This window comes from Eptesicus fuscus, chromosome 9 (assembly GCF_027574615.1).
Source record: "Eptesicus fuscus isolate TK198812 chromosome 9, DD_ASM_mEF_20220401, whole genome shotgun sequence".
Classification (NCBI taxonomy): domain Eukaryota; kingdom Metazoa; phylum Chordata; class Mammalia; order Chiroptera; family Vespertilionidae; genus Eptesicus; species Eptesicus fuscus.
The window spans coordinates 75050990-75060873 of record NC_072481.1 but is presented as its reverse complement, the minus strand read 5'-3'; the positions used below and the strand labels follow the sequence as shown (position 1 = coordinate 75060873).

The window sequence follows — 9884 nt, the reverse complement described above, 5'->3', positions numbered from 1 at the left end:
GGCTCAGTTGGTTGGAGTGTCATCCCTTACACCAAAAGGTTGCGGGTTTGATCTTCATCGGGGTGGGTACAGGAGGCAACTGATCAATGTATCTCTCTCTCACGTCAATGTTACTCTCTAAAATTCGATAAAAGCATACCCTCGGGTGAGGATTGAAAAAAAAAAAAAAAAAGACAGCAGTTATATTGGACTAAGAGTCTAGCCTAATCACCTCATTTTAACTTGATTACACCTGCCCTTACTACAGCTAACTTACCAAGCATCATAACTTAGTCGAGCCTTCCTTAAACGAGTTCCTAAAAGCTGGCAAAGTCACCTACCACCTTAGTGATCACGTGGCTGACCAGGAGCTGTGCTCCCTGCCACCGCCCAGCCTCACTAGAGAATAGCGAGTGCATATCCTAGCCCGGGAGAAGATCAAAATTCAAAATTATTTGAAGTACAGTTTCTACTGAATGCGTATGGCTTTCACACTATCGTGAAGTTGAAAATCGTAAGTTGAACCATTGTAAATCAGAGAATGTCTGTACAAGTGAGGTCACAGCCGAGTTCTCCTCTTGAGCCTGGAACCTGGTGGAACCTGATGGGCAGCCTGGTCCATCCTCACCTGCAGCAGGAAAGCGGTGGGGGCGGGACTTAGAGGACTGTCCCTAAGTGCTCCTGAAGGAAGTCAGACCCACCACTGAGCGGAGACTGTGAGTAGAGCTCTCCCCCCCTGCCCCCCCGCCCCGCCTTTCCTCCCTGCTTCAGATCTCTCCCCCCACCTCCAAGCCCTCACCTCTGTATAGAGGGTCTCCTGTCTCCTCACCTCTCACAATCCCTGCTGTCCCCGCCTCACCTTCCACCCTTTCTTCCTCACTCTAGGAGCTGGGCAAGCCATTTTATTTAAGGGGGAAAAGAAACCAGTTTCTCCTTAGAGGGTGTCTCTATGTCTTTATAGTTCTATCGGCTCTGTGTTGGATTGTGCAATTCTCAAGGAGGGTATCTTTGCCTCTGAGAATGAAGATGGCATGTGCTTGAGGATGAATTCGCTGAGTGGGGCCGTGGTCTCTGCTCCCCTCCAGATTCAGAGCGATCTCTAATCTGCCCCATCCATGCTGTGGGCGAGGTAGCCCCTTGCAGCTTTACCTGGAGAGAGCAGTTTCTAGAATGTGTGAAGCCCTCCTGACCTCTCACTCTCTCATCCCCTCAATGGGCAGAGGGTAGAGATCCTAAGATGCTCCAAGTAACACAAATGCCCTCTGGCTGTGACAGCTCTGACCACGCCTCCCTACCCTCACCCACACTCCCCATCCACTCAGAACTGGGTGGTGGGTGAGAACCCTATGCGCCTGCCTTTGGCTGGGCGGACTTTGAAATGTCCACAGTGAGCTCTCTCATCACCCTTCTTATTTGGTTGTTCTCTCATCTTTTCTGACATAAATAGGAATTAGACTACTATCTGCCTTTCTATTTTGAGGCCCTACTTGGGTGCCTGGGGAAAAGCCTGGGTTAGAAAGCAGTCTGTTGATTGGGACCGGCCCATCCCAGGTGTCTCCCAGGAGGTGTTCCTGAGGACAGCTGCAAAGGCAAGCTTGCATCTGCAGCAACCACAGCCCCAGCAGATCCTGCAGAGAGAGCCAGGCCTCTGGGGACCTTGTGACTGAAACCCGAGCCTCCGCTGCTGTCACAGCCTTCTCCACGGGGTGGAGGGAGCAGGGAAGAAATGAGCTCACCCTTCCCCTCCCTGGCCAGCCTGGCTCTGGGCTGTGCCCTTGCTCAGCTCCTTGTCACCAGGCCCTCGGTGCTGGCGCTGACAGGTAGAAAAGGCTGCTGTGGTCACAAGCCTGCCAGCCAGACCCCACTTGCTGCTTTTGCGGAGTGGATAATCAGGGCATCAGAGGGAACTAGACAAACAGGAAGGACAAAGGAAAGTCCTGAGATTTGGGCTGATTCTCAGGAATTGAAAAACCTTTGTTAACATGAGAGCGTCTGTGGGTGCTATGTTCTTGCATGTGTTTGTCTTACATATTTACTTACAGAGGCGGAATCATTAAGTCACGTGACTCCCTGAAGATGTTCTCAGTGGCAACAAATCTCTTAGCATGAGATTGCATAGCAATAAAAACTACTCGTGACAGTCAGGATGCCGCTGGGCTGTGTAAAATAAATTTTGAAAACGATGCTAAAACAGTAGGAGGCACGAGAGTCTTGCAGAAATAAAAACGACAGCCTGAGATTGCTGAATCTGGATCTTCTGTTCCTGAATAATCCATGAGTTATTTTTAGCTTTTATTATTATTATTATTATTTTTTTAGTGTGTCAAAATGATGAGAACATTGCCTTTTCTCCCAGTTCCTTCCCAGAGTTTCCCCTATTCCTGAACTCTGGAGTCAATATAATGTTAAAAAAAAAAGAAAGAAAGAAACAAAAAAGGATATCATTATTTGTTAGAGTGATAACTTGATTCAACAAGTTGGGTTCAGAATACTAGTAAATGTTAGGAATAAAGGAGAAGGAAGGAGGAAATAAAACATATTTTAGGGATATAAAACATATTTTCATGTTCTTAGAGTTTCTTGTCACAGGAAGTTGGCTGTGATTTTTAGTCTGGTGTCAGTGAGTCAGGATTGGTAGTGATATTGACTATCTGAGTGGCCTGTAATGTATGTGGCATCAAGGTAGCAGCTCTTTTTCATTAACTATTCAATTAACCACACCATCTCCCTGAGGAGGGGTAGCATTCCCTATTTCACTGATGAGAAAACAGAGCTTCTAAAGACCCCATGACTTACTTACCAAGATCACATGACTCGTGGCTACCGGAGATTAGCCATGCGATGGTGAAATGAGCTGCTGCAAATATGTATCTTGAATGTTGGTGCGCAGGCCTTGGTATTCTGTGGCTGCTCTCTCTCATGGTTACCCTCCCCCTTTCCCAAGAAGACGCCCCTACCGCTTTCTGTGCTTTCTAAGCCTTTGCTACTTCCCAGGCTCACAGAACAGACTCAGAACAAACAGAGACTGGTCCTACAGGCCAACCTGGAGACCCGGGGGTGAGGTCAGCATGGCCATGGACCAGGCGGAGGACTCAAAGCCTTCTCAGTTCCTGGCTCTCCCTTCCCATGCAGAGGGCGGGAGTGATGCTGCCTCAGAGGGGAAACCCTGGGCGATGAGTGGGACCAGGCTGGCATTGGCTTTTCTGAACCCTAAGGCCTTCCATGTTCCGAAAGGAATATGAAATATACAGGCATTAGTTTTCATCTCTACTCTGGCGTGGTTCCTATGTGCTCTGATTAGGAGCGCCCACTGCCAGGGGTGGGCCATTGGCATTTGCAGTCCTTTGTGCCACATTCAAAGGTCCCTCCTCCCAGGCTCCCCTTCTGGGCTGTTTCCATCAGCAGCAGAGTCTGTGTGTTTCAGCATAGGAGATGTTCCAAATATGTTTTATTGCTGACACAAGTGGTGTTCAATATGCATGGGCTGACTAACACTAGCCTAAGGCACCTCTGCCCTCGCACAGACAAGGTTAAGGATACTGTGAGTCTGTCACTTACACTCCTTGGAATAGCATTTTGTTTGGCCCTGATTACATTCCTTGATACCCACTGGAAAGTAAACCAAATCCTGCTGCTGGGGTTTGGGAATATGTGCTTCACATGAGCCTTTCTCAGAAAGTGCTGTTTGGATTGTCCAACATGGCAGAGTGCTGACTGCATATGTGCCTGATTGCCAAATGTTTAGAGTCAGTCTCACATCTTCTTTCATTATAACACTAGAGGCCCGGTGCATGAAATTCGTGCATGGAGGGGGGGTGTCCCTCAGCCCAGCCTGCACCCTCTCAAATCTGGGACCCCTCGAGGGATGTCCGACTGCCCATCTAAATGGGCAGTCAGACATCCCTCTCACAATCCAGGACTGCTGGCTCCCAGCTGCTTGCCTGCCTGCCTTCCTGATTGCCCCTAACCGCTTCTGTCTGCCAGCCTGATCATCCACTAACCACTCCCCTGCCAGCCTGATTGATGCCTAACTGCTCCCCTGCCAGCCTGTTTGCCCCTAACTGCCGTCCCCTGCAGGCCTGGTCACCCCCAACTGCTCTCCACTGCAGGCCTGGGTCCCCCCAACTGCCCTTCCCTGCAGGCCTGGTCACCCCTAACTACCCTCCCCTGCAGGCTTGGTCACCCCCAACTGCCCTCCCTTGCAGGCCTGGTCCCTCCCAACTACCCTCCCCTGCTGGCCATCTTGTGGTGGCCATCTTGTGTCCACATGGTGGCAGCCATCTTGTGTGTTGGAGTGATGGTCAATCTGCATATTACTCTTTTATTAGATAGGATAGAGGCCTGGTGCATGGGTAGGAGCTGGCTGGTTTGCCCTGAAGGATGTCCCAGATCAGGGTGGGGGCTCCCTTGGGGCGTGGGGCAGCCTGGGCGAGGGGCCTGTGGTGGTTTGCAGGCTGGCCATGACCCCTGGCAACCCAAGTGGAGGCCTTGGTATCTGGGGTTTATTTATCTTCTACAATTGAAACTTTGTAGCCTGGAGCAGAGCCAAGCCTTCTGCTTGCTCTGTGGTGGCAGCCATTTCTGTTGGGATTTATGTATCTTCTATAATTGAAACTTTGTAGCCTTAAGCGGAGGCCTGGGCTGGCCAGGGTGTGTGGAAAGCTTGGCTTCCTCCATCGTCAGGGGCAACCCTAGCCTCCTGCTCTTTCAGCTCCGTGGCTGCCACCATTTCTGTTTGGATTTATGTATCTTCTGTCACTGAAACTTTGTAGCCTTGAGTGGAGGCCTAGGCTGGCAAGGGCAGGTGGAAAGCTTGGCTTCCTCCATTGCCAGGGAAACCCAAGCCTCCCTCCTGCTCTCTGTGGCCGTAGCCATCTTGGTTGGGTTTATTTGCATATTTGCTCCTGCTTGGCTGGTGGGCGTGGCTTGTGGGTGTAGCAGAGTGATGGTTAATTTGCATATTACTCTTTTATTATATAGGATACCCCAGGTGGTGAGTGTGCATGCACGTGGGAGTTTGTGTACCTGTCGTCCCCCTGGTGTGTTGCAGCTGCACACACTGATCCTTATAGGCTGAAAGAAGGTCAGCGGGACCACTTGGCATGCAGTGACGTCATAGAGTCACTTAAAATGAACCATGAAAATGTAAATCAGGACTTTCATTTTTCCTGGGAAAAGCTGGTCATTAAACATTTATCTACACACTCCTGCTTGTGGTCTGTGGAGGCTGATTGAGAATGGCCAGATTGGTTTAGGATGGTTTGCAATATCACTAACATAAATCAACCTGCTTACTCCTATTTTTAGTCCATGATGATGCTCCAGAAAGGCTTTAATATGTCTTATAAGAACCATAAGGTGTGTGTGTGTGTGTGTGTGTGTGTGTGTGTGTGTATTTACAAACAAGGTGTAAAAATGATAAAAACAGCACACATTTATTAGAGAATAAGACAATACAGAGAGGCAAAAGTGCTGAAAAAACACTCACCCTTAGTTCTACCCTCCAAAGGTAATAAGTTTTAAAATATAATGTTAGAAACTTACTTGACCAAGCTTAAAGAAAGTAAAAAAAAAAAAAAGGCACAGTCTTCTTGATTACGTTGAAATGACCCTATCCTTGCAGAAGGCCAGTTAGAAAGGTTAATTTTCAGGCTCTCATGATCACTTAAATTAGTCATGGTTTCCACAAAGAAAACCTACTTTTCCACAAACTTAACCAAGTGCCAGTTGCCCTCCCCTAGTCTGAGGTTCCAGTGTCAAAAAGTTACGATATTTGCTACTTCGGTGCATTAGCTGGCGCTTTAGGGGTTATGAAATAATAAGCTACAGTTTGCTCCATATGAGCTCCCTGAGAAACTGTCCTCTGAAATGAGTTCAGTCCTTGGAAGCATTTAAACACAAAGACCTCTTCCAGCTGCACCATGAGAAAGTCAGCAATAATTGGGGTGCATTTGAGTATCCACAAAGTGCAACTGTCAGGATCTGCTTGGGATAAGAAGCACACATTGAGATGTGTTTGCTTTGGAAACAAGACTATTTTAGAACAAAATTAAGGATCCAAATGTAATAGAAGAGGCAGAGACAAGACTCTTCTTATTAAGCAACACTTGTAATTTGTTACCCCACATTTTGATGCTGTCACACTATAGGTTTGGGTTGAACACCCTGTACCTGGCACTGCTGAGTAATATCAATATATCCAACTGGCCAGCCTTATAACCCTATGCGGCAGGACAACCATCCCTGTCCTGAAGCTCACCCACAGGAGGCCATGGAACAGCCCTGATGGCTTATTTAAAGTCATGTTTGTGCCTATTTCAGAACTTTAAGCTATGTATAATTTTTCTATTCCAGAACTTTAAGATTAATGTAAGTCCCTAACAATAGCATAACAATATTCAAGGCTGTTGGAATTATACAGAACTCAGAATTGAGGTCCCTGCCCTCGTGTTGTCTGCCTTCTGATGAGTGATATAGGGTAAGCATCGATTTATAAGACCTAGGAGAGCCCAATTGCAGAGCAGGTGTCATAAAACCCATTGCTAAAGAGCTTTCATTCACCAAGAGTGAACCCTATGCAAACTATGGCCTCTGGGTGGTTATGATGTGTCAATGTAGGTTCATCAGTTGCAATAAATGTGCCCCTCTGGTGTAGGATGTTGATACTGGGAGGCTGTGCATGTGTGGGCAGTGGGTATATGGGAATTTTATGTGCTTTTCCCTTAATTTTGTTGGGAACTGCTCTAAAAAAATTAAAAGATTTCATGTTCTTAGGAACCATTCCCATGATGGGACAAATTAAACACCTGGGCGTGACATTTCTGGCAGACACCAGGAATGTCAGGTCCTGAGTAGTATGTATTTGGGTATGTGCTGGACCTGGAATCATTAAAAAATAAAGGAAGAAGGAACCCCCTGGCAATGGGCAAGGAGACACCTGATTGGTGGTGTTGCTCTTATATCAATCAGGGGCAAAGCAGATGTACAGTCCTTAGTTCATCCTAGCTTGATGCCTGTGTCGGTGGCCAGAGCTGTTTCATGCCTGAGGCACATAAAAAAAAAAGGAAGAAGGAAGGAAGGAAGGAAGGAAGGAAGGAAGGAAGGAAGGAAGGAAGGAAGGAAGGAAGGGGGAAGAAGAGGAGAGGGAGGGGGAAAGAAAAAGGAGAAGGAGGAGGAGGAGAAGAAGGAGAAGGAAGAAGAGCAAGAAGAAGAAGGAGGAGGAAGAAGGAAGAGGAAAGGGAAATAGAAGATACATCTGAAAGCCTTTCTTTCCAATAAACATATCAAAGGTTTTTAGTTAAAAGTGATGTGAGAGAGAGGCTGTGTTTTCATTATGGTTTCTCTGAGAACATTGGTTTAGGAGAGTGAAGGCAAGAGAGAAGCATGAAAGAGAATATGATTGTCAAAGGAAAACTAATTTGATTAGTGCTGTGTGTGTTTTTTTAACTGTAATGGTCAATTTTGGGAATATTATTACAGCCAGAAGCACCCCTCTGGTGGATATATTATACTCTAACCTAGAAATTGCTGACATCAACACTGAAAACAGATGGTGGTTTCTAAACTGATTTAATAATAGAATCCAGAGTGATCACACAGAAGAACTTCAACTACTAGACCAGTTTAATCAGAGTGATGCTCAGAAGGCATAATAGTGACAGACAGTTCCAGTCATGTGGGAAAGTACTCACAATCTATTAATCCTGGAAGATTATTATAGAAACAGAAATTACCTGGGCATCCACTGGGTTTATGGTTAGAAGATAGATCGAATCATGCTGAGAGGAAGTCATGACATCTGCTAAGTACTTTGAACTTGGCCAGAAAATCATACATCTCTTTTTGTTACCATCTTCTCCAAGATGGCTTTGATAGGACTTATTGCTTTTAAGTGTATTCATACTCAGACAAGAAAGAGGTGCCAAGATTTTAGTACAATGTTCAAAGATACTTTTGAGAGAAACATCTACATGTTTCTACTAAATTTCTCTTCTACTACATGTGGGGCAAATCTGACACATCTTTGTGTTGAATCCATGGAGACTAGGAGAGACAATGTGGGGAATGCAGGTATCTCAGCAGTGGATAATTAAGCCCACCATATTCAGGGACATTGAGGTGGCAGGGCATTGCAGGGTGTCAGGGCCGGGGGGTAGGGTGTTTAGTAGAAGGCCACAGCACCATGATCCCTATGACACTTTGAGAGGATTATGTAGACCAGGGAATAATAGCAACTTGACTGACTACAGACTGAGGATCAGGTTCTCTTCCATCTTCCCGGGCCCAAAGACATGTTTTGTAACCAGGGTTAGTTAAACAGCTGCCCAAGCAACTATATCAAGTTCTACCTTCATCTGCTTTCTCCTGCTCCCTTTCCTAGCCAGATATGACCCATTTCCTTCCCTGTCCTTCCCTGTGGTTGAGCTCTTGTCCCTGATATGAGACTACTACCTGTCGAAGTAGGCTTGTCTAAGAAATCTTTAACTCAGTGTTTCTCAATTCTGACTGAGAATTAAAGTCACCAGAGGAGGATTTTAAACATAACGCTCTCCATACTTCTAATGTGGACTCAGTCTGTATGGAAATGGGTTGATTGGAGTTATATTAACGCATAGCCCATAACATATTGCCAATGTTGAGGGTCATTTCTAAGCTGAATCTGCATCTGGGTTCTGTGTAAGGTTTATCTTACCCTTCTACTGCATGGACTTCTATTGTATTGAATCTCCATTTTGCCTGGGTTCTGATCTTGGATAATTATTTGTCTTGTCTCCTAACATACTGCCTCCTTGGCCTCTCTAAAACTTGCATTCTCCTACGCAAGCCTTCTTGAATATGGCTTTTCCAGAGAAAGCCCAATTATCTCAAAAGGCATCTTAGTGGAACCTTTGCTTCTAGTGGCCAGGGCATGATGTTCTGGTTTCTTCTTCAGTTTCTGGCTGAGGCACTACACAAAGAGAACATGTGGCTGTGGGAGCATCTGGGATCACAACCCCATGGGGTAACAGCAGGTCTTCAGTCTTCTTGCCATCTCCATGGGTCCTAGGGCTCTGGATCCAAGAGGGAGCTGGAAGGGGTATGTGACTCCAAAGTTCTCCAGCTCAGAGTCAGCACTTTAACTCCAGAACTTTATACACTTTGGACAGGCAGATAGACCGGCTGATCAGAGTCCACACTTGGTCTTAGTGAAATGTACTATCAAAAGGAGGCAAAGTTTTGTTTCTGAAGTGTCTATCCTGTACTGTGGGACTCCTTTGTCTTGTCTAAACTTCATTTCATGGTTGAGGAAACAGAAAGGACAATTTGTGGCTTACAATGGAATTTAGAAACAAGGTAGAATGCTCATAAACTTTTATTAGACCTCACAAATACCTTTGCTACTCAATGTCTTTTATCCTGAGGCACCATCCTGGGCATTGCAGTTAAAATAAACAACAACAAAAAAGAGTAAGAACTTTCCACATCTTAACAACTTTGGTTAAAACCTTCAGGAGTCCTGGTCTCTTGCAAGTGAGAGGTTAAAAAAAAAGTTTAGAAGTTGTGAAATCTTTCTTTGAAATTCATTTGCCTTTGAACATACTCTTTTGCCTTGAAGAGGAGAGCCACCTATATTACCCAAAGCAAGGGCTGATCGGGAGAAATGTTCAGTTCTGCAAAGCTCACTTGGTGTTTCATAGAATTATTTCTTTTTCTTTTTTAAATGTTTTTGCAATATAGACTGATGTTTTCCCAGAGGTCAGATTCTGTTATCTGATGCACCACTCCTAGGTTATTAATCTTAAATATAGCCTTAAAAACCTGCATTTGGAAAAAACACACACACAACAACACTATAAACAAAACCTAACTTTCAAATAGACTTATAAGTAAGGATGTCCTCAAAAGGTATTGAATCATGCATTCGC

General features: G+C 45.6%; 1 pseudogene; it reads left to right on the top strand.

Moving 5' to 3' along the window:
- Positions 1-6889: 6889 nt before the first annotated feature.
- On the top strand, positions 6890-7034 carry LOC114233219 (small nucleolar RNA SNORA48; annotated as a pseudogene).
- Positions 7035-9884: the final 2850 nt, after the last annotated feature.